The 24,858-nt window shown below is 44.9% G+C and overlaps 1 long non-coding RNA gene across 5 annotated transcripts; it reads right to left on the bottom strand.

Annotated features, from left to right (window-relative positions):
* Positions 1-367: 367 nt before the first annotated feature.
* LOC127341010 (uncharacterized) lies at positions 368-20,239 on the bottom strand. 5 transcript variants are annotated; one of them, XR_011751236.1, is made up of 13 exons: positions 19,607-20,239; positions 18,908-19,071; positions 18,434-18,655; positions 18,139-18,215; positions 5,456-5,515; positions 3,577-5,316; positions 3,148-3,452; positions 2,235-2,350; positions 2,018-2,118; positions 1,251-1,334; positions 1,025-1,047; positions 717-854; positions 368-608 (listed from the first exon to the last, which is right to left on the bottom strand). It is a non-coding gene; the product is annotated as an uncharacterized lncRNA (long non-coding RNA). The 5 variants fall into 5 exon arrangements; XR_011751237.1 differs by having other exon boundaries at positions 759-854; positions 5,448-5,515; XR_007875127.2 differs by having other exon boundaries at positions 5,448-5,515.
* Between the last annotated feature and the right edge of the window lie 4,619 nt (positions 20,240-24,858).

Below are 24,858 nucleotides of genomic sequence, written 5' to 3' on the forward strand. Positions count from 1 at the left end.
TATTTAAGATCATTTCTTTTTATTTTGTTTTTCAATGGATGGTGATAAGAGGGGCGAGGTTTAGGGTTTAGTGGGGTTTACAATGGTTCACCACCATTTAGCAAAGTAAGAAATGGTAGGGTTCAAGATTTACATATTAGGGCTATATGCCCACATGTCTTTTTATTTTATTTTGGTTTCTCAAAATTGATCCACTTTGTTTGGAGAAGGTTAGGGTTTAGGGTTTTGGAAATGTGTGTAATGCAATGAACACACAATCATGGCAAAAGCACAAGGATTAGGTATGAGCACTATGCATAGCACTCTATGTAAGAAAAGTTTTTGTTGGTTCTCATTTTTGAAAAAGGGAATTTCATTTTCTCTTTGTTTTAAAAATTTGGGATGTTACAAAGATGTACAAAATTTAGGTTTCCAAATTAATTAAAACCCGAGGACTACAAATATTAAATTTCAGTTCAGTACAACAAATGCAAAAATAACATACGGAAGTTTAGGGAGGATGATTACAGGAGACTGCAGCTGTACAATTCCCGTTCCTCTCCAACACCTCCCCAGCTATTGCAATGCAGCCTGAAGAACCAAGCAAAAAAATTGCCCACACATTATACCTGCATGTTGTAGTAGTTATCAAATCAACACATAGATGGAGTGAGAAAGGAAAGGCCAACCAAGAACTTCCCAATAGATCTAAGTCATTATTAACGTATCATACTTACGTCAATATATCCAGCAATAAAAAATAGAGAAGGGAGTATAACCAATTGCCAGAGAGTCGTATCCTCATGTCGTGATGCCACCATTCTCAAATACCCAACATAGCTGCTTTTGAATTTGAAAGGAAGTGTTTCATACACCTAAAAAGGGAATCATAATAAGAACTCTACAAAAACAAGAAACAATAGTGCTCTATCCAAGCGACATTTTAGCTGAACTGTGTTCAGAGGTATATCGTACAGCAATACAATGCATCTTTTTGTATCAGGCTGAACAGAAAGTTGAATAACACAAAGCAGTGAAGAACAACCTGAAAACAATATGGAATTTGAGCTGCAGGAAAAAAAATACCGAATCAGTCTGGTTCTTTTCTCTCAAGAAGCGTTGTAGCATGATGAACTTTATATTTGCATGTGTCACTGGATGGACCACGCAACATGATATATACATACATTATACTTAACTTAAGGTGGCATGGCATCCAAACACAAGTATATGGAAAACCGTGGAGATGGATATTGAAAGAAAACTCTAACCTTGAAATTTGATTATTCAGATTTCTTCCGCACTCTCGACAATAAAAGAAAACATCACTGCTCTCAATGTTTATTAAGCTTGAGCTGAGTTTCAACAGAAATTCCAATTATTAGCAATATATGTTTCTAGTTAATTACAGTGAGCAAGACAAATAAATTAGGTCCCTATTTTAGAATCACAAACGAACCTGATCTCATACATATAACTTATTATATTCTTTTGTGCTCTACGGTAAAATTGAAGTTCAGAAATCTTATCACATACCACCATAAAAATCAGCAATGTGCACCAAACTGAGTATTGTTATATTCAACATACGCTCAAATTAACAGATAGATTTTGTTTCTTTTTCAAAATGGCAAACTGGGATAGGCCAGATGCACCATATATTATTTTCCTCTGCACTATCTAATCTGTCATCGTCCTCCATGTTTTTTCAGGACTTTCACAGCAAACTCCAACCCACCCGATTTATACATATGAACTTAGTGGGGTATGAGCAATTATGCACAGCAGTTCATGGTTATGTGGAACTCAAGAGGCAAATTGTCATTGAACCTCAAAAATGTAAAGAGCAGAGGACAATCAGTGTTTTGCAAAGAGTAAACAACGCAAACCAAAAAGTACGGAAAAACAACAGGAACGTTTCTAAGCAAATATTATTCGTCTTTCATTGAATCCATCTTCCTGTCCTTTAGGACAAACAGTGGATTAAGGCAATCAACTTTAAAACAACAATTGGATGATTCAAATAGTGTACACTTACCACAACCAGTCCCTGGAAAGCTATTTGATTTTCTCATTAGCTGGTTTATTCGACAGGCAAGTAAGGTCTTCACCGACCTCAATCCCCAGCATTCCTGGCTGCTGCATGATGAGAAAAGAAAGAGATTAGATGTAGTCTGTAGAAGGCCTGGAGGTCAAAACAAAGTCAATATAGTACAAGAGAGGGGGGAAAACAAAAATGTGGAGGTTGAGTAAACCTGCAGCACCAATATTCAACATGGATAGCAATGTTGGTTGCTACCGTGCAGCGTGCTTCAGGCTCCCGTTCAGACGGCACACTCCCGGGCTACAGGCAGGTGGGGACCTTGCTTGCCTATCGCGCAAATCGTAGAATTAACTCAAAATTTAAACCATAAGTTCTATCTTATTTTAGTATCAAGAATTAGGCTGAAATTTAACTGCTTTCGTATCTTGCAAACACACCATTCCATTGATGTGATGCAGTAACATATGAAGTTTAGTACGATTTCACATTTTTTTCAGCTCTTATGCTTTTTTATAATCTCCCCCATCAAATTATGTTTATTGTACGTAAAGAGGTAACATCATAAAAGAAGTATCAAAGAACAATTACTAATTTCAAGAATATTTCTATTTATTGTCAGTAGCAAAAAAGAAAAAGTTCGGTTCGAGATTTTGAGCGCCTTAAATGACACCACAGGAATAAGAAACTACAAAAAAATGTTTGCCACACGTAAAAAAATTCCACCACTATTCTCGGAGGATAGCGCCCATCCCATCGCAATTTGCGTTAAAGGGCAGGCTAAGTCTCTTCCTATTAACCTATCTCCCTACACCTCCGCTTTGATCTGCTACACCTTCCTCCATTCCCTCCGTCCCATCTATGGTGTCCATCCACGCCATCAGCCACGCCCACCCACGCCATTATCCATCCGCTGCTCCCCAAGATTACGTAACACTTGATAGAGGACAAAACAGATTAAACATTTCAGAATCCTAAGACAATATGTTGTAATTTACGAATCCTAACATAATATATTTAGAGAAATAGTAGGAAATCCTAAACCCCGTTGCACCACTGGCACAAAAGGGTGTGAAGCAAGACAATATTCAAGCCAAGATTTACCAACATGAGGCATATTTTCATACCTCGATCTCCATAGTTTCCCCAATGAAATCACAAAACAAGATTCGGTCATGCAGGCTTTCATGAGAGAAGAAATCATGTGAAGGAGATGCTCAATGACAGATCTCTGAGATACCATAATAGCAACAATATATACTGAAATAATTCACCATCATATTATTAGAGTTAGGCCATACAATCCGAAAAAATGGTAAGAGGAGATAGAGGCACTCATCTGCTAGGAGGAGAAAAATGAGTGAGACGCATGGAGCTAGCTACCGTGTTCTTCCCCAACTCACAAATCTCCATCGCCGCTCCGCGTGTCCACCTGCGCCATGGCAGCTCCCAGGAGTGAAAATTGATCATATACCACCATGTTCACATAAACAGTTCTCCCAAAAAGCTGCCAATTACAAAAAAAGAATATGCAACCTGAGCCTAGAATAATATACCTATTGAGTATCAATTTGTCTACGGGTGATGTCGCTCTCAACAGATAATATCCACCTACAATACATATGTAGCATCATATTACTTAAATATGATAAATAACCTAGTGGACACTTTTAGAAGCATCGGTTGCTAGTGTACTATCAAAAAGTGCATTGGTGCTTAGCGAGAAAAGTCCAGCACATGGAAAGAAAAGTATGCAAGTCGTGTTACTTACCGGAAGTGGGTGATTACATATAGACCCTGCACTCATAGAAGTTTCACTAAAGATTACAGGTAAACTTGCACCAGATGGGTATCTTTTAGGGACAATCTGAAAGTTCATTGGCTAAATCAATTTGGAAACCTGCAGCTTCCAGATTATGGCCTATATATTCAAACCTCTAGATAGCAGTAGATATCCAAATTACACTATTTCATCAGTAGGCGGCAATAAGCAATTAAGTAAGCTGCCGTTCGTAGGCTAACACAACAGGAAAACTATTGCCCACTTGCTTCATATGGCAATCATGTTAGCAGGTACACCCAACGAAATTATAGACATTTGAAAGACTATTACTGACATGTGATTTTGATGTAAGGCTACTCGCCGGTTCAGAGCTAGCCGAATTCATAAAAGGGAACAAAAATAATTTCAATGATTTTATCTAATAATGAGCGGGACAAAGCCTCTATAACATATACCTTCCAAGCAGCTTGAGTTTCAGACAAATACAAATTGTTTTCTCTAGTTCACATATATGCACATCACACACATAAAAGTAGACTAACACCTAAAATACCAACTGTTTCATATGGCACTACTAAATGTTATCTGTTTGCCATTAGACTAACACCTAAAATAGTTCTAAGCCCGCAAAATTAGAAATGAAACGAAAAAGGGACCTCACACCACAGATAACTACCGAATCAAATAGGTACGCCAAAAATATTTAAATCCTGAATAAAAAAGACCTTTCATATCTCATGAGCTTCATTTTTTCTTCTTCCAGATTTCACCAACATTCAAAAGCATGTATTATACTCGTTGTTCCTATGACCTGCAAATCAATGTCTATTTTTAGCTCATGTGTTTTTCTTTTGGTTTTTTAGCTACTACTGGAAGAGTTAATCCCTTGAAATAGAACCCTAAAGCACATTGCTATACAAGCACTACAGTTTCACATATGACTCAGATATATTACATAGTATTCTTATGGACCAATCCTACAAGCCTGAAGGATGAAAGACTCTTTTTCTAGAAGTTGTACGTTTCCACTGGTAGATAAGGTGCTACAACGTATGACAAAGTGTGATCACATGCATCAATGTTCTTATCACCTTCTCCTATTCTATGATATATGATTAGGGTTCTAAAACGGCTACATAATTCAGAGCGGCTCTATTATGATCTTCTCCATGGCATGAAACCTACTCACCACTTATCATGCCAACAAATATGACATCACCAAACAGTCCATTATATAATTTCAGAACTATAATTAGCAAACTGTAGATTTCTTTAAAAGATCCATGTGAAGGTCCTGAAAACAAATTCTAACAACACGCTAAACACAACATATTAATGTGTGTTCCAAGAAAACAAAACAAATTTCAAGAATTGATCCTTCATGGAAAAGAAATTTAGAAGAGGGACGAACATGTGGAGTTAACCTTGGAAGAGGATTGACTCATGTTTCTGTACCCTGCAGCGATCATGCGAACTTTAATCTGCAATGCAGCTTGCTACCACTCAGGCAAATCTGCAATGCACCAAATGAGAAGATACCATGTTAACATCATACGTGGTTAATCCATGATAAAGAAATTATATGCCATATGTGGTGCTGGAAACAAAAAAAGAAACAAACCTACAAAATAAAATGGTACGCACAAGCTCACCAAATTTCACCATAAGCAGAGTGCATTGCGCCATTGTGTATAATCTATTCCCATGAAAACCTAACCAAATAAAGGTACACTAGTGGAAAACAGGCCTTTTGATCCGGGTGGTTAGGGCCTTTTGTCGCGGGCGGCCAGCCGCGACAAGCAAGGCGCGATAAAAGGGTGGCCTTTTATCCCGGGTCACTTACGACCCGCGACATAAGGTCCACCACGTGGCAGCCGCGGGGCGCGCAGGGCACAGGCCCTTTTGTCGCGGGCGGTATTACCACCCGCGACAAAAGGCCTTCTACGTGGCGCGCGCACAACGCTTCTGCTTTAGGGTTTGAGGGGTGCAGCACCCTCCCCCCGCCACCGACACTTTGTTATTTCATTTTTTTCGTTCGAAAATGAAAGTTGCATATATTTGTACGCTACTAGAAGTTGTACACATTCATTCATTATATATATATATATAGATCGATCAAACAAATATTGGAAGCAGAAGTCGATTCCCCTTACACATATTCGTAGGTTCCCTACATATATACATGGAGCTCACGATCGACAAACGGTACTAACGACCGTCTATTTGGAGGTAGAACAACTATCTGGACTAAACAAGCCTTTGTTGTTTATTACTTCTCTAACCAAAAGTCCCGCCACTTCCTCCGCGATTCCTAGTGCGTGTTCCTTTGGTTGGAGTCTGTCCCGCATGAAGTCGACCTATATACGAAAATGAGATGAGTATGACTATATCAGTCTTGATAACGAAATATTGATGATAATAAATAAAGTTGTGAATGTTATTGCTTACGTCGAATTTATTTCTGTTCTGCTTCTCGAGTGGTTAACATGCGAATGGACTCGCAAACGTAGTATCCACATAGATTCGTCCCTTGTGGCTGCTGGGGCACGCTACAGGAGTAAATGTTAGCTTCTTTGCAAAGGTAATGTCCTTATGAACATTCTTCAAAGCTTGCCAAGCCCTGCCAGGCAAAAGAATGATTGAATGAGTGGATAATTAATTGATATCTCACGAAAGATAAAGCGCGGCGATGAAGGAAATTACACTTGGAGCAACTTCTGCAAGTCCTGGAACCCGTCCAGGCCTCTACTCAGTGGGTCTCTTACTTCAACTATTCCCTTATCAGGTTGAATGTCTAGTAGAATCCAGTGGAAGCTGCACATGTTATGCATATACGTCAGGAATTACACTTAACATCGAGTAAGAAAAATTGAATGTGCATAAAAGATCATTAAGACTCTCACTCGTAGTTGTAAGGAAACAATATTGAATCACAGAAATATTGCTGCCCCAAAAACCTTAGTAGGTTTCCCCCCGTTTCTTCGCGTTTATGCTTCACCGTTTCAACATGTATTTTATCATGGTCAACAAACCCAACATTGATAATATTATTACTTTTGCACTCACTGATCTTCAGTCTGCAAAAGAGAACCCATAAGATATAATGAGTATATATATGCAATGAAAACGAACATGAACTGAATGAAAATGAACTTATATGTAGTTAACAACTTACAAGCAATAGCAACTCATGAGAGATTTGTCGAGGGCTTCTAGATTGAATAACTGCCGCAGTTCATTCATCTCAATATGGATCTCCTCGTTTCGGTAGTAATATTCCCATGGTATACTCGCCACGATGTACATTTTTTTCTCCTTGCATGCATCAAGGTACCACTGATGCAAATTCCGCATATGTGTTGGCAGTTTATGCAGCTGCTCTCTGCTGACCAAGTCGGCCCCGTAGACAAATTTAGGAGCTATAGCCGCCGTGGGTAGTGCAGCATCTGCGGCACCAAACAATTCCTCCACGGTAACTCCACATTGAGCCGCTAGAGTTGCAGCTTCTTCCATATTGACATCACCACCATGTTCCTCGTACACCTTGGGAACATTAAACACTTTGAGTGCTGGGATCGATTGTTTGGGCTGAGCACCGAGGAGGGGAACTTCCTTTCTCTTTTTGCCTTTTGTCGTTTGCTTGGCCTTGAGGGGTGCACTTGTTGAACTTGACCTTTTCTCATCTGCACTTCTAGCTGATGATTTGCTCGTGCCAGCAATGTCCTTCTCCTTGGCCTTTTCATCCTTTTTTTGGTCAATTACCTTCGCAAGAGTGCGTGTATAGTCATCCTTCTTCTCGTGTAACTCATACTGCGATGGTGTGTTCAGAAAACTAGTAGCATATTCTATTTGCTTCTCTGTGTATGGCTCTGGCGCTGGAGGTTTTGGCTTATGGAAATGATCATAGTTGTGTTTCGCAACAGCGCCGCATTTTCCTCGACAGTAAGATCCCAAGGACGGTGGCTACGAACCTTTTGAACATTTGGGAGGGGCGACCTCTTGGGGACAGGGACTCTTGAAACGCTTCCGGCTGGGTGCATTCCGAGTCTTAGTGGGCGGAGGCGGCGGCGCTGGAGATGGAGATGGACTACCGATGTCGTGGTCGACGTCGTACCCACGGGGTGATGGTGGCGACATGTGATCAGTAGGAGGAGGTGATGGTGGCTGCGATCACCTGGAGGAGGTGATGGTGACCTCTTTGGGACGATCGGTACTAGGTGCTACCCAGCACGGCAGCCTGATGTTCTTCTTTTCCCAGAGAATGATTTCTCCCAGCACCTCTCCGAGTGTAAGCCCCCATCACCTCCAGGGATATGGAGCTCCAATGTCTCCCACTGCGGGACAACTGAATCCACCCCGACACGAGCATAGCCAGCTGGAATCGGATTGCCATGCCATGTTGCCGGCTCACCTTCAGGTCCAAATGCCGGTAAGACATAGCCGGCCGCCACCTTAACAGAAACCTTCCTGAACACCTCATGGAGATCACAAGGTGTTGTCTCCTTGATTCCATCCAAGGGGTCGCCAGGACCGGCATCTATCATCATCCGTGTAGGAGGGGCCTCCGAGTCGGCCACGCTGCTTGTCTCGTCGCTGAGATATTTCAGCGGTATTATCCGCGGGCGCTGTCCTTTTAGTTCATTTATCTCCCGCTGCTGCTGCTGAAGCTCCCGCTGCTGCTGGTCAAGTCGGTGTTGGAACTCGGCCATCCGGTCATTCTGCACCTCCAGCTGGCGTTGTTTAGCTCTCGCTCGGCTTCTATAAGTCTCCGCGTCGGCCGGAAACCCAAGCGACCACGGAACACTAGGGCCGAAGCCTCTTGTTCGTCCTCCCTTCTCAGGATTACCGAGGACAAGCGTCAGCAAGTCTTTCTCTCTATCGGGAGCAAACTTTAGTTTTCCCGCCTTTATATCTGTCGTCACTTCAATCCATTTTTGCCTGGGTACCCTAACCCTGGTGTCACTTTCAACAATGTTCCCTGTCTTCATGTCATACTCACAGCCATGCGCGAGGAACCAATTTCGAGCCCTTATGTCCCATCCTTCTCGCGTGGGTTCTGAGTGATCCCGTTCAGCTCCATCTCAGCCTCTTGTGCATCCCACTTAGGCATGGCTCTTCCGTAGCCCCTCGCCCCGTATGATGGTGATATTTCTTCTCGCTTGCATTCTTCTTGTTTTTCGCTGACAGGTTCACAGCCTCCTCTGATTCTTTGTACCTCACAAATTCTTCCCAGTTATGCTCCTGCTTCGCTAGGTAGTTCTCGAATAATGGAGGCTTCTTGTCTTTCTTATAATTTTTCCATAACCGGTTCTTATACGCCCGGAAAAGTTCCCCCATCTTCTTAAGAGCCCATTTCTTCACTAGCGCTCGCTGCTTAGCATTCTCAGACTCCGATCCCAAATCTGGCAAAGTGAAATGTGCCATCAGGTCTCTGAAAAGTGTGTCCTTGTACCTATCGGCAACCTGATTTTCGGACACATTCTTCGTCTTGTTCCATTCTCTGACAGTGATCGGGACACGATCTCTAACCACAACTCCGCACTGATTTTTGAACTTCACTCCGACATTCTCGGGTACCACCGGTTGGCCTTCCGGTGATATAACTTCAATTGTGAAGTGGTCTTTCTTGGTCAACTTCTTTGCCGGGCCTCGTTTCTCTATCTTATCTTCGGAGGCCTAAGAGAATACATATAGAATTGCATTAATGCCTCTATACTAATGCCTCAATACATATGTACATATAGAATTCCATTAATACCTCGTCACCGGAGCCGTCGTCGGCTTCTCCGTCACCGGAGCCGTCGGCTTCTCCGTCACCGGAGCCGTCGGCTTCTCCATGACCGGAGCCGTCGGGTTCTCCATGACCGGAGCCGTCGGCTTCTCCATCACCGGAGCCGGCTCGGTCGGCTTCTGTACCATCGCGGATTATGTCCGCGAATATGTCTTCCTGTTCCAAGTCCCGTTCGAATTGATCCATTGTTTCTGCAAAAGATTTAAATCGATAAGTAAATGTTCAAACACAAACCAAACCCTAACCCTAATCAAACACAAACCAAACCCTAACCCTAATCGGCGACACGTGTTTGCGAGAGGGAGAGGGTGTCGGCGACGCGTGTTTGCGACAGGGAGAGGGTGTCGGCGACGCGTGTTTGTGAGAGGGAGAGGGTGTCGGCGACGCGTGTTTGCGAGAGAGAGAGAGAGGGTGTCGGCGTCGGTTGTTCGCGAGAAGGGAGAGAAGAGGGGAGTTGCGGCGTCGATGGTTTTCGCGAGAGGGAGAGGGGTGTCGGCTAGTGTTCGCGAGATGGAGAGGGGTGTCGGCGAGTGTTGTTCGCGAGAAGGGAGAGAAGAGGGGAGTTGCGGCGTCGATGGTTTTCGCGAGAGGGAGAGGGTGTCGGCTAGTGTTCGCGAGATGGAGAGGGTGTCGGCGAGTGTTGTTCGCGAGAGGGAGAGCGGTGTTCGCGAGAGTGTTTGCGTCGGTTTAATCTACGAAATTTGAACTAAGTAACTACGAAATTTGAATTAAGTAACTACGAAATTTGAATTAACTATCTACAAAAATTTAAACTAACTAACTAATACTAAATTTAATCTAAATACTAATACTAATACTAACTAACTAATACTAATTAAAACTAAATACTAATACTAATACTAACTAACTAATACTAATTAAAACTAAATACTAATACTAACTAAACTAAACTAACTAACTTAATTAAAAAACTTAATGAAAAAAGGCCGGGGCATGGGCGCCGGCCGGCACCGGCGGCCGCGCGGGGCGGCGGAGGGTGGCGGCTACCTGCTTCTCGAGGGTGGCGCAGAGGGGCGGCGCGGCGGCCGGGGTGTCCCGAGGAGGCAGCGGCCGGAGGAGGCGGCGGCCGGAGGTGGCGCGCGCGGAGATCTCGTCGAGGTGGCGCGCAGAGGCGGCCCACAGTGGCGGAGGTGGCGCAGAGGGCGGGGGCGGCGAAGAGGCGGCTCAGAAGTGGCAGGGGCGGCGGCCGGAGGCGAGGAAGATGGCCGGCGGCGGCGGCGGTGGATTTCGGCAGCCTGACGGCGCGATTTCTGCTAAGGAAAATGGCCTCCGGTGTCGCGGGTGGGGGCTCCGCCCGCGGCGGTAGATATTTATACCTAGGGCCTTTTGTCGCGGGCCGTGGCTCGACCCGCGACAAAAGACCCCTTTGTCGCGGGTCAAGCCCCCACCCGCGACAAAAGGGGGGGTCTTTTATCGCGGGCCGTGGCTCGACCCGCGACAAAAGGGGGTGGGAGGGGGGAGGCGGCCGATCCGCGTGAAGCGCATCCAACGGCTCCGGCCGTTTGAATCCAACGGCCTGGAGCCGTTGGACGCGGATCAGGCCTGGACCGTTTTTGTTTTTCTGTTTTTTGTTTTTCTGTTTTTTGTTTTTCTGTTTTTTTTAAATAAAAACTATTATTTCAATAACTTTTAAATGGTAACTCAAAAAGAAAAGTGTTATATATGAAAATTGATCAGAAAAATCCAATGAACATGAATATGACATCCATAGAACTATTTGCATCTCGCATATATAAATGCTGACACGTGCCTCGCCCCGCCGACGCCGGCGTGCGACGTGTAGCCACCGCTGACACGTGGCTCACCCCGCCGACGCCGGCGTGCGACGTTTAGCCACCGCTGACACGTGGCTCACCCCGCCGACGCCGGCGTGCGACGTGTAGCCACCGCTGACACGTGGCTCACCCCGCCGACGCCGGCGTGCGACGTTTAGCCACCGCTGACACGTGGCTCACCCCGCCGACGCCGGCGTGCGACGTTTAGCCACCGCTGACACGTGCCTCGCCCCGCCGACGCCGGCGTGCGACGTGTAGCCACCGCTGACACGTGCCTCACCCCGCCGACGCCGGCGTGCGACGTGTAGCCACCGGCTGACACGTGCCATGCCCCGCGTGCGCTATATAGAGCGACGAGTGCGGGCGCAACCACACGTCGCCACCGCCTCCGCTCATTCATCTCCGGGATGCCTCCATGTCGTCGAGGCGTCCGGTTTCCGTGGCGTTCGAGTGCATCCGAGCGGTAGGTTCACCGCCGAGATACGCGCGGTGGCTTCCGCCTCACCCTCGGCACGTACAACACGCCGGAAGAGGCGGCGCGCGCTTACGACGCGGCGGCGTGGCGCTTTCGGCGGCCAGGGCACGACATGAACTTCCCGGATGTTGAATCGCTAGAGGAGGCGGAGTTCCTCGCGCCACCGCCGTGCCTCGTCACCGACGAGGACCGTCACCGGCATCGCCAGGTGCAGCGCTCGGATCGCGATCGCCGAGCGCGACGAGCGATTGATGCGCCGGTGGAGGGCGCGGTCCCCGACGCGTTCTTTGCTAACCTTAGGGCACAACGCAGGTCCAACAGGCGCCACCGTCGGGCCGTCGCCGCCTTCGAGCTCGAGAACTCGAATACAACTTGGACCGAAAACGACCCTCGGTGGGATGACCTTTGGACGGAGACAACCTCCGACGACGAGTAGAGACTAGACTAGTAATTTATCTATTTTATTGTAATTTCAATAAAGTCGTTGTCGGTTCTATTAGTTTAAATTTAGTTTATAAAGTCGTTGTCGGTTGTTTTTGTTCAATAAAGTGGTTGACACGAAATTTATTACGACTGAACTGAAATTAAAGTACAGAGCTCAACTGAAAAATAAGATACATGGCCAGATTCGAATGTTGGAGCCATTCAATCATAGTCGTGCCTAGTCCTATACACGTCGCCACAGTAGTCATCAAAGTCGCCGACGTCATCGTCGCTAGCATCGGGGTCGCGGTTGTCGAACCTCGGCGGATGACCACGCGTGGGCTGGGATTGAGGGTAGCGCAGGCGGGGGCCACGACAGGCCAGGACGCTCTGGAGAGTCCGGCCGCGCCACCACATCCGACGGCCGGCCTCGTTGAAGTTCGAAGGAGGCGGGCCGTCCTCCTCGTACTGGCAACCGCCCTCTCACGCCGATTGATGAAGAAGCTGTCCCAAGTCGGGCTGTAGTCGGGATGCCAGGGGATTCCTCCGCTGCTCAGGCGTGAGCTCGAAATAGTAGTGGTTCGTGATGGCCATCTCGCGTGGCACACCTACAGGGATAGGAGGGACCGGTACGCCTCCGACGCTCAGCAACCAGCCGGTCGGGACGCGGTAGCCGGGCGGGCAGGGGTAGTTCGAGGCGCAGCGTGCCTCCGCCTCCCGGGGTGTTAGACATACGATGGAAGCCATGGGAGAGAGTGATGAGGTTTGCAGATATGAGAGTCCAAGCCTACATATATATAGTGGAAAAATGGCGGGAATGCGGGAAGAAAATAGGCGGGAACGAAGTGGCGCGCGAAACTTTCATCCCGGGTGGAGGCTCAAACCGCGACAAAAGATCGGGGAGGCTTATCTAGGAGGGCCTTTTGTCACGGTTGGTGGCTGCAACCGCGACTAAAGATGTCGGCAGGATAATAAGGATGTGTCGGTAACCTTTTGTCACGGTTGGTGGCTGCAACCGCGACTAAAGCTGTCGGCAGGATAAGGATGTGTCGGTAACCTTTTGTCACGGTTGGTGGCTGCAACCGCGACTAAAGGTGTCGGCAGGATAAGGACGCGTGGGTGGACGCACTGCTCGATGAGATAAAGCATGTAGCGCACGACGGCCTGTCGAAGGAATAAGACAAAGTAGAAGCGGTGCCGTGCCTATAAAAGGAGCATCGATACGCCTTGCCAAGCAGCATCAACAAGCCAAGCACGGTTTAATCTTCATTATTACATAAATGTAGAGATTGTCTTGGGAACTATATATGAAGAATACATTATTACATCGCCATCTAGTGTTGTGATCTTCTACGCCGTAGCCATGGAGAATCTTCATCATTTAGCAAGATGCTTGGGTCAATTTTCACCGTGAAGGGCGGAATTTCTTTAAACTTATTATAATCTTGACATGTCTGTCTTGTCATCCACTCCCACGATGTTTCTTTTCCCAGAAAGAACTATGTGGCGCTTTGGCTCCTCGATTGATGTATTCTTTTGTTGATTTCTTTTTCTTGATTTGCTAGACATGTCCTTCACGTAGAAAACTTGAGCCACCTCGCTGGCTAGGACAAAAGGCTCGTCCAGGTACGCAAGATTGTTGGGATCCACCTGTTATCATACCGTACTTATCGTCAATATGTATAGCGCTGAGCTTCACCCATTTGCACCGAAACAAAGGGACCTTAAAAGTGGGACCATAGTCAAGTTCCCATATCTCCTCTATGTATCCATAATATGTGGTGGTCTGCCCATTCTCGTCTGTTGCATCGAAGCGGACACCGCTGTTTTGGTTGGTGCTCTTTTTATCTTGGTCGATCGTGTAAAATGTATTCCCATTTATCTCGTACCCTTGGAATGTACATATGTTTGAAGATGGTAACCTGGCCAACAAGTACAGCTGCTCCACCGCAGATGGGTCATTAATGAGATGTCTTTGCAACCAACTGCCGAAGGTATTCATGTGTTGACGTGTAATCAAGGACTCGGGCTGGCCCGGGTTTATTTCTCGTAAAACATTCTTATGTTTCTCGATGTACGGAGCCACCAAGCTGGAATTGTATAGAACGTGTAGTGCGCTTGATTGAAAGAAATCTTGTCCCTCCACACCATTGCTTTCCTTCCTAGTGTGCCTTTTCCGGTCAGCCTCCCCTCATACCGAGATTCAGGAACACCAATCGGCTTAAGGTCGGAAGAAAGTCAACACAAAACTCAATGACCTCCTCAGTTCCGTAGCCCTTTGAGATACTTCCTTCCGGCCTAGCTCGGTTATGAACATATTTCTTTAATACTCCCATGAACCTCTCGAAGGGGAACATATTGTGTAGAAATACAGGACCGAGAATTCTAATCTCTTCAACTAGGTGAACGAGGAGGTGCGTCATAATATTGAAGAAAGATGGTGGGAACAACAACTCGAAGGCGACAAGACATTGGACCACATCTTCACCGTAATCCCGACAAAGTTTCTGGATCCATTACCTTATGAGAAATTGCGTTCAGGAATGCACATATCTTCACAATGGCTAGTCGAACATTTTCTGGTAGAAGTCCCCTCAATGCAATCGGAAGCAATTGTGTCATAAGCACGTGACAGTCATGGGACTTCAGGTTCTGGAATTTTTCTCCTTCATATTTACTATCCCCTTTATATTCGACGAGAAACCAGACGGAACCTTGATACTGAATAGGGCTTCAAAAAAGATCTCCTTCTCTTGTTTGGTAAGAGCATAGCTGGCAGGCCCTACAAACTGCCCTGGATGATTGCCGTTTCGTCCTTTATGAAGTTCCTGGTCCTCCCGTGCTTCTGTTGTATCTTTTGTCTTTCCATACACGCCTAGAAAACCTAGAATATTCACACAAAGATTCTTGGTCAGGTGCATCACGTCGATTGCAGAGCGGACTTCCAGGACTTTCCAATATTCTAGCTCCCAGAAAATAGATTTCTTCTTCCACATGGGCGCATGTCCGTCATCGTCTTTCGGAACAGGTCGACTGCCTGGACCCTTTCCAAAGATAACATTTAAATCCTTGACCATGTCAAATATATCAGCACCACTACGGGGACAGGCTTCGGACGGCGGTCTGCCTCGCCATCGAAATGCTTGCCTTTTTCCTTAAGGGATGCTTGCGCGGAAGGAAACGACGATTGAACGGGTACACAACTTTTACTGCTTTTTCCCAAATATTTACTTTCAGTCTCATCTAAACAGTGTGTGCATGCATTGTATCCTTTGTTCGTCTGTCCTGAAATGTTACTGAGAGCAGGCCAATCATTGATGGTTACGAATAGCAATGCTCGTAGGTCAAATTCTTGCTCCGTGTGCTCATCCCACACACGTACACCTGGTTTGGCCCACAACTCCAAAAGTTCATCGACTAATGGCCTTAGGTACACATCAATGTCGTTGCCCGGTTGCTTTGGGCCTTGGATAAGCACTGGCATCATAATGAACTTCCGCTTCATGCACAACCAAGGAGGAAGGTTGTAGATACATAGAGTCACGGGCCAGGTGCTGTGACTGCAGCTCTGCTCCCCAAAAGGATTCATGCCATATGTACTTAGACCAAAGTATAAGTTCCTTGCCTCACCTGCAAAATCCGGGAACTCTCTCCCGATGTTTCTCCACTGCCGACCATCAGCGGGGTGCCTCAACATCGCGTCTTTCTTACGTTCTTCCATGTGCCATCGCAACAACTTGGCATGCTCTTTGTTTCTGAACAAACGTTTCAACCGTGGTATTATTGGAGCATACCACATCACCTTCGCAGGAACCCTCTTCCTGGGTGGCTCGCCCTCAACATCACCAGGGTCATCTTTTATGAGCTTATACCGCAATGCACCACATATCGGGCATTTATTCAAATTCTCGTACTTCTCACCGCGGTAGAGGATACAGTCATTAATGCATGCATGTATCTTACGCACATCTAATCCTAGAGGGCAGACAAGCTTCTTTGCTTCATATGTCTTGACGGGCAATTCATTATTTCTTGGAAACAGCTTCTTTAATATTATCATCAATTTCTCAAATCCCGAGTCAGTCACACCGACCTCTGCCTTCCATTTCAGCAATTCCAATATGCTACCCAGCTTTCTATGCCCATCTTCACAACCTGGGTACAACAATTTGTGGTGGTCCTCTAACATCTTGTCGAACTGCAACCTCTCCTTATCCGTGTCACAGTCTCTTCTTGCATCAGAAATGGCCCGACGAAGATCATCATCAACAGGATCATCTGATGCCTGTTCTTCACCTCCTTCTTCTTCATTGTCGTCCATTGCGGTATCAAAGCATTCAGAGAACATAGATCGATAATACTTCTCATCATTATCTTCTTCCTCATCGCCGTCTTCCATCATAACCCCTTCTTCTCCGTGCTTGGTCCAAACATTATAACTGGACATGAACCCAAACCGAAGCAGGTGGCTCTTAATATCTCTTGAGCAAGAGTAATCCTTCTCGTTCTTACATTTTAGACATGGACAGCACATAAAACCTTGCTTCGACTTGTTGGCCTCGGCCACAAGCAGGAAAGAATTCACGCCCTCTCTGAAAGCGGGAGCACATCGGTTACCGTACATCCATGGATGACTCATCTGCATCATAAGTACAATTATATATGTATCAGATGCAATCACCTTGCTAAAATTAGTATTGTACGGACTATGCATATATATATAGTCGAGAAAATAGTTGCTAACCTTTTTGGATCAAAAAGAGGAGAAATCTTATCAAATAAACCAAGTGGCATCCCTCTCACAAGCATTCCATCAAACACCTCTTGTGCACATGTAGAAAAAATGAGCTAGCATACACCTCCACCTTCACCACCAAGGAAAAAATGAGGTGGGGGGGGTGGCTGGCTGCTTCTATATATAGGGTGGGGACATTTTGTCGCGGGCCGTATTACGACCCGCGACAAAAGGGGTGGCCACGTCGCTCCTACCCCTTTTGTCACGGGTCGTAATACGGCCCGCGACAAAAGGCCGCGACAAAAGCCTCCGCGCGCTCCACATGGTTTCGGGGCGACGTGGCCAGGCCATTTGTCGCGGGTGCAGGCGCGCCCGCGACAAAAGGCTCCCACGGAAGCCCTGTTTTCCACTAGTGGTAAGAACGGCAAGTCTTCAGTGTATACCTTACGGAAGAGAACCATTCTGCAATGACACATAGCGGAAGTTTTGCCTTTTGTGCAATGACACATTCCGATCAAACCTTCTGCTCACACCATAAATTCAAGAATTCACTCATATTTTTTCGAATTCAAACAAAGTCATGATGCAACAGTTTGGTACCGACTACAGTGTAAGGTTTCCAATTGCAGTGAAAAAAAGAAGAAAACGTGTTAACTATGTAGCCAGTACAATCAGAAGCCAAAGAGGCACTCCATACGAAAAGTCTAATCATCATATTCAAGTGCATATACATAGGAGAATGATTAGAACATAAGAAGCATTGATGTTTTGGGAAGTGTATTTAAACAAGCTTGAGGTAGCAAAATGAGTTTCATAAATCTGTTTAGATAATGTTTAGAGAGGAAAAAAAATTTGGTTGCAAACGCAGAAACAACAAGAAACACTTGAAGCTTCTATGACCCATTTGCCGAATTTGGGACGCAATCTGTAGCTGTTGTCTCGGCAGAAATGGAACTGTAAAGGTACTGCTACATGTCATTTAGCAAAGGATATGCTCATGAAATATAGCAGCAGAGTGTATCAGATACAAAGCAAGAACAATCAGTCAATCACCATAGAGAAAACAGGCCCTGAACGGAAGATGCATTCCTTGTAAGGAGAAGCAAGCGACACACCTCAACACAGGAGAAGAGCACATAACCAGAGCCTAGTACAGGATGAGACAAGAAGCAAGCCTACTAAATCCTGGAACCTGCAAAGTGAAAAGGGCCAGGTAAAAAAAAACTATCAGACAAAAACCGCACTGGGAAGTTCATCTAGCATAACATCATTATTCTTTGTTATTGCTACTTCTAGGAAGTTCATCTCCTAGCCATAAAGGAAAAATAATTTATTGCCAGGTACCACATGTAAGATATGTATGAAATAAGGTGTATAAACCATCCATAATATATCAATGACACTCCTTACCTCCTTCGTGTTATCTGGGCACCATCCGATTAATCTTTTGATGTATCACTCCAGGGATGAATCCGTCAGGTAATCGCTCATACCGAACGGATGTCGGGTGCCGACGTCTGCATGAGATGATGCCCCAGAAATGCAAGCATTGTTGCGTGTCAGCCTCAGTGTGACTATGTAACAGCTCGCCCAGCCGCAGCAACAGCGGCAGCAGCAACTACAACACAGATCCTATAAACGCAGCCATAAGCATAAGTTTCATCACATATGCAGAGCCCATAATACTGTTTAGAAAATCAGAAGCACCTCAAGATATATCAGAAAAACTAATAAAGAAAAATAAAAAGAAATTGCACTAATGGACATTAGAAAGAAACATTGGCTACTGCCATCAATGGTGTAAAATCTAGTGGCAGCCCAAACTCTGCCTATGAAACGTGAATGAAATTAGAGCAGAAAGAAAAATAAAGAGGAGCTCACTACCGGAGAACTGTCATCGCCATGGCCAGGCCGAACCGTCTCCGCCGCTTGTAGAGGCTGGCGAGAGTCGACCTACTGGCGCGAGTGACTCCACTGATGCGCCGCCGCCCTCCTCTAGACCCGCTACTTCAGCGCCCCCTTCCGCTCGCCACCGCGGCCGTCCCATCCTGCTCGACGTGGTTATTATGTGGTACATATATATATCTATATTAAGGGAAGCTTCCGATGTACAAGGATATTCCAGTATATCTTAAATTAAGCAAACAAAATACAGTGTGTGGGGTCATCAGAAAGAAATAAAACATTGAGTGGAAATTGCAGAGGAACTCCAGGATGAACTTCAAACAATCAAAAGGTAGTAAAAAAGAGGGAAAATATCCTGGTTAGGATATTACATCCACCTCCAAACATTTATTGGTGGAAGTAGACAGTATACAAATTGTGCCCAAACATTACAAACCTGCCTCTTCTTTTAGAAAGAAACAAGGGCTACAGCGCTACATAGCAGAGTCATCATTGCGGTTAGAGAATCGTGCAGGAGAAAGCATACTGGGTACCGATCTATAAATCATGTTTTTGTGCATGATAAACTGAGAATAGAGGAAGACTAAATCACGTACAGGAGAGAGGGCTCCATCTCCAACGGGCTAGAACACAAGAACAAATGATCCGTGGCAAAAGGAAAGAGGAGAGTGTACGCACCATGGGCATCAAGCGGCGGGGTGGATCCAGGCGACCAGGCCGTTGTGAGCACGCACTCTTGGGTCAACGGCCTTGGTGCTTGCCTATGGCTTGACGAGGCTTGAGGAGGCCGGCGGGAGCCGACGAGCTGGCGTGAGTGACTCCGCTGATGCGCCGCCGCCATCCTCCGGACCCACTCCTTCAGCGCCTCCTTCCGCCCACCACCGTGGCCATCGCATCCTGCTCCGTCCGATCGCCGCTCACCCTCCACGCCGCCAGCCTCTCCCAGACGCGCTCCTGCCATCAGCCGCCATGGCCGTCGCATCTTCTTCCCCCCAGCCATGACCGCTCGCCCCGCCGTTCGCCGCGCGCGCTCGCCCCACTGACGCCCCGCCCCGCGCGAGCTACTCTTCGAGCTCGCCCGCCTCTGCCCGCCGACAGGAGTGGGGAGTCGAGGCCGCGGGAGAGAGGAGACAAGAGGGCGGCGGCTCGGAGTGAGAAGGCGGAGTGGAGGCCGCGGGAGGCGACGAGAGGAGACGCCTCAGATATTTTTGCCAATCAAGATCTAGGTTTTCACAGCGGGACATGTGTGCGACGTGCACCTGATCATTAAGCTGGTTCGCTGGCTGAAACACCGGCCCCACACGTAAACGGGCCCAGCTGTCATTGACCTATTCAGACAAGCACGAAGTGAACAAAAAATGACCATATCCGACGGCTGCTGTGAAAAGTGGGATTGCAAATTTACTGTGTCAACCGGATTGGACGAACAGGATTCATGTGCCCCTTGGAAGGCCTCCATTGGCCGGGTAGGCTAGCGCCTTTTATAGATAGAAATTGCTAGCTCCTTCTCTTCTAGTTAATAAAGATTAGTAAGTCTAATCAAAATATGACTCGTATGCAACTGAGACTCAAAGTGACTGCATTGTTTCTAGAAAAAGGAGAAACTAAATCAAGGTCTGCACAATATTAAATATTATATTTTCAAATGGCCCAAGCATAAGACCTGACACAAAACCAGCCTAAAAATCTCATATGAAGTTTTTATGAGACATTAGTCTCTGGTTCTACTTGGTCGTGATCAATATAGAATTGGTATTCACAATAACTCGTGAGTAAATATGATACCATAGATTCTGAAGCCACCAACCAAGGTCAGGATGACTGTCATGGTATGAACATAGCGCTTCTCTCCACGATATTTGCAGGACACCAATTAAGATAACCATACTTAGTACAGAAAAGAAAAAAAACTGATAAGACCATAATACAGATGAAGAACAGGTGTCATGTAATATTATTTTATTAAGAGAAAAAACTATTGCATCCCTTAAAAATAGAAATATTTTAGATGTGTTGATAAAGTTGAACTACCGTTTCCTTTTAATAGCCAAATCAACTTCTCAAAGTTCAACAGTTGGATTTCGAATTGAAACATGAATCGACATAGGGTTTTGCCTCATATGCTACTGATTGTTAAATGTCTCATTTCAGTGTGTGCCAGATTTTAATAAATGCAACCTCCGAAACTGGGACCCTAATTAACTCAATAATACGGTGCCAAGTTCATAAGATGTACATGCCAAACTGCGCTCAAAATCCCTAATTGACCATTACTATGGTAATAAAATAAATATCAGCACAAACCAAAGCAGTATTAGAACAATATGAGAAACAACTAATCCAAACTCAGTAATCATGTGAAGCTAAACTGTGAGCAATAAATTAGCATTTCACCGGATGTTGGGCAGTAATGGAAGGGTATAAATCACCAAATGAGGCATTTCCATACTCCAAGTGTGTTACCAAAGCTAAGTCCATTAGCTTCCTTAAAACCTGAATGTATTGCCTCCTGTAAATAGACGACATGGGTGATTGTCAGGAAGAGAAAAGTATTTGCACTCTTGACAAAGAAAGAACAACAAAATGACTTGATTATCTCTTACTACACATAATGTGAACCTCTCCTAAATTGTAGGTAGTAACCAGGTTCATAAAGCGATAAACCTTTGCCTTAAGTTGCTGAGATGAAGTACACTCAACCCAGAATAAAAACCTTTAGAACAATACATGAATCAAGTACTCCCATCTGATCCATAATAACTGTCACAGGTTTAGTTCATTTTTAGACAAATTTGAACTGAAACCACGACAGTTATTATGGATCGGCGAGAGTAGTTTATTGCATAGTTGCAAGTACTGGTTCTAGATTCTATAGTGGAGATACAATTAATTTCTCCAACCCAATTTCTATAGTGGAGATACAATTAAAATTGGTTTGGAGGCAAAGAGATGGGAAAACGATCAAATAAAACACACCAATATACAAGAAGGGTTAGGACTATGGGATTCAACATTTGTATTGTCCATAAGAAAAGTACCATAGGTTATAACCATAATCAGAAATAAAAGGAATCTTGTTCAACGTTAAATCCTGGAAATGGGCATACACTAAAGATTTACCTGTCCAATTCCTTCTGATCAAGCTGTCAAATGTACATCAACTTATTTAATTGTTTATCGACCAAATTAACATGCTCCTTCCCAATGTCCAAAGAATATCCAAGAATTGGTAGGCTAGTCAAACAGTCAAATAATTCACACAGAGAGAGCTTCTCTTTGCAGTTAGAAAGTTACGAGCTGTAGTAGATACACTGATACACACTTGCTACAGCAACAAAGAAAGCACATACCCAAAAAAGTGTAGCTTCATGCCTGAAAATCCTTTCTTCGTAGTCAGGAAAAACGAAAGAAAAGAACCAATTGAGACATGTAGCATACTATATGTCATCAAAAAACAATAATACTGAAACTTAGGCAGAGGCCTAGAGGCGCAAGGCTTCCCCATTTGCACAAGATTACAGAGGCCCAGGGAAGGTGCTTTTTCTCTTGCTGCCGCTTCCAACGGTCAACTTGCAGATCAAACACAATCATGTCAACATGCAGATAAATTTGTGTTACATCGCAACCAGATATAATATAACTATGGCATGAAAGATTCAAATCATACTTAGATGTATACATTTGCAACTCATGATTATATTTTAAAATGAACATTAAACATGCATATTGACAAGTTCGGTTTAACTCCTGATGCATCACCGTAGCCTCAAGTCACTTCCTCACTCTATCTCTAGCTCATGTAGAATATCCAAAATCAGGCAAATATAAAAAATGTGTTCCGGGGATTAAAACTTAGTCTTGGTACATAAACTAACTTATAAGAAGCTACAATATGCATGATAAATTATTCTAGAAAATATATCTATTGGATTTTTAGACAGTAACCCTTAATTAAGTGTATGCTCATAGCTAAAAGCAATACATATATTTAGTTATTCGCCACAAGATGTATCAAGTGTTAAAAAACTTCCATCATCATGCACAACAGGATTAAAATCAGGAATGCAAGGCAAGCAGTTGCACCAACCATCAGAAATAAGCAGGTAAAATACAGAGTTGGCAGCAGACAATGTACATGCAGCAAGCCAAAGGTACAATCAGACTTGAAGAACAACATAGAATCTAATTGATTGTCTTGGCTCAACCTGAGTATACAATGTTGTCAGACATACTGAAAGAAAAAAAAACTTTCAACCTGAGTATACAATGTTGTCAGAAAGAAAAACAAAGTAGCATAATCAAATTGAAGTGAAAGCCAATACATGTTCAGCCTCTAGTTCTGTAATTAGGAATCAATATCATTAAAAAGAAGTAGAAAACTTGGCAATCATGTAGACTTTTTACCAAATTGTGCACAGCCGGCACAAATCAAGGCATAGTGGAATATTATCCAAGAGCAATTTCAAAGAATTCATGTCAGTGTACAAAATGTATACATCTCACTAAGTAAACCAAATGCTTGCATATTTAAGTTAGTATTCATACGTATATTACCTGAGAAACATATATTACACTTGGTACGTGTGATAGGCAGAAAGGCAAAGCACCAATAAGTACAGTAGATGTGTGACATTGATTTGCATGGCTTCGAGATAAAACCGAATCTCACTTGAAAGATATAATTGTGCCCTGAACTCCTGTAGATCATAAGAGGGAAGAGTTAAATGAGGAAGGAACGAAGACAAAAAGGAAAACAGAAAATAGAACACACATGTACAGGCACAGTGAGGGTGTGTTCTTTTTCTCATTAGCAAGAAAATCATTTCCACAACAAAAAGGAAAATAGACCAGGCACATGTAACACAACCAGCTCTAGCAAAAAAGGCTACTGCTTTCCATCACCGCGCCTCTTGCAAACTGAGATGTTAGTAGGCCTCTTAGTGTTATTTCTTAAGATGGTAATTGTGTTGTTTTAGATAAAATTAGGCATCAAGGTTAGATCAACTAAAGATGGAGCAAGCTACTGAATAGAATGGAACATGAACCTAGTACATGAGGTTTGGGGAGTGCAACGTGTGTTATGACTAAAATGCAATACTTAGCAAGGCTTGAAATGTACTTTATTCTTCAAAAGGATGACTGATACAACATGACACAGCAATAGAGACCATAGTTTGTCATATGTAAAAATACCAACACAGATTAAGGCGTATGTTTCAGAGACACATTTCATCACAACAAAATCGAGATCAACACAATTATTTAACGGTAAAAAAACGACACAAAATATTACGAGTTACCTGACATGCACCCATTGGATACAAACAGCAGGAAAGGAACAATCCCAACCTCAGACCAATTCAACGAAAAATTACCTTGCCAAAGTTTGTTGTCAGAATTCTCCATCCAGGCTGATTGATTCTCGCAGAACAATCCCAGGTAGCCTACCAATCACACGGCCATGAACTGAAACAACCATGAACTTTGCTATCAATTAGGAAAAATTAAAAACAATATACATCACACATGAATTGGTAAGGGGATATAAAAAAGGTGAGGAGAGGGGGAAGAGGAAAATGGGAGACCATGAGCACCTAATCTAGCGTTGACCAGTGAGGACGGATGTGCTGACGAGGTGGTCTGCAAAAGTGGGAGCGACGGTACTGTCTATGTGGCCTGGCTGGTGGAGATGAAGGAACCGTCGTCGGGCGCCGCCTCATAGCTCGCCGGCCGCTCATGTCCTCGCCGCTAGCCGCCCACCACGTTCAAGCGCCTTGTTCCCCAGGCCATCTCCATCATGGCCTGCCAAGCCGTGCTTCCAATCGAGCCGCCGCCACGGAGACCGGCCGCGCCGCCCGTTGCCCGCGCGCCGGCGGCCCCTGCCGGAGGTATGCCGGAGGTCGGTATCCGCAGAAACGGGCCGCGCTGCC

Source organism: Lolium perenne, chromosome 1 (assembly GCF_019359855.2).
Source record: "Lolium perenne isolate Kyuss_39 chromosome 1, Kyuss_2.0, whole genome shotgun sequence".
Taxonomy (NCBI): Eukaryota; Viridiplantae; Streptophyta; class Magnoliopsida; order Poales; family Poaceae; genus Lolium; species Lolium perenne.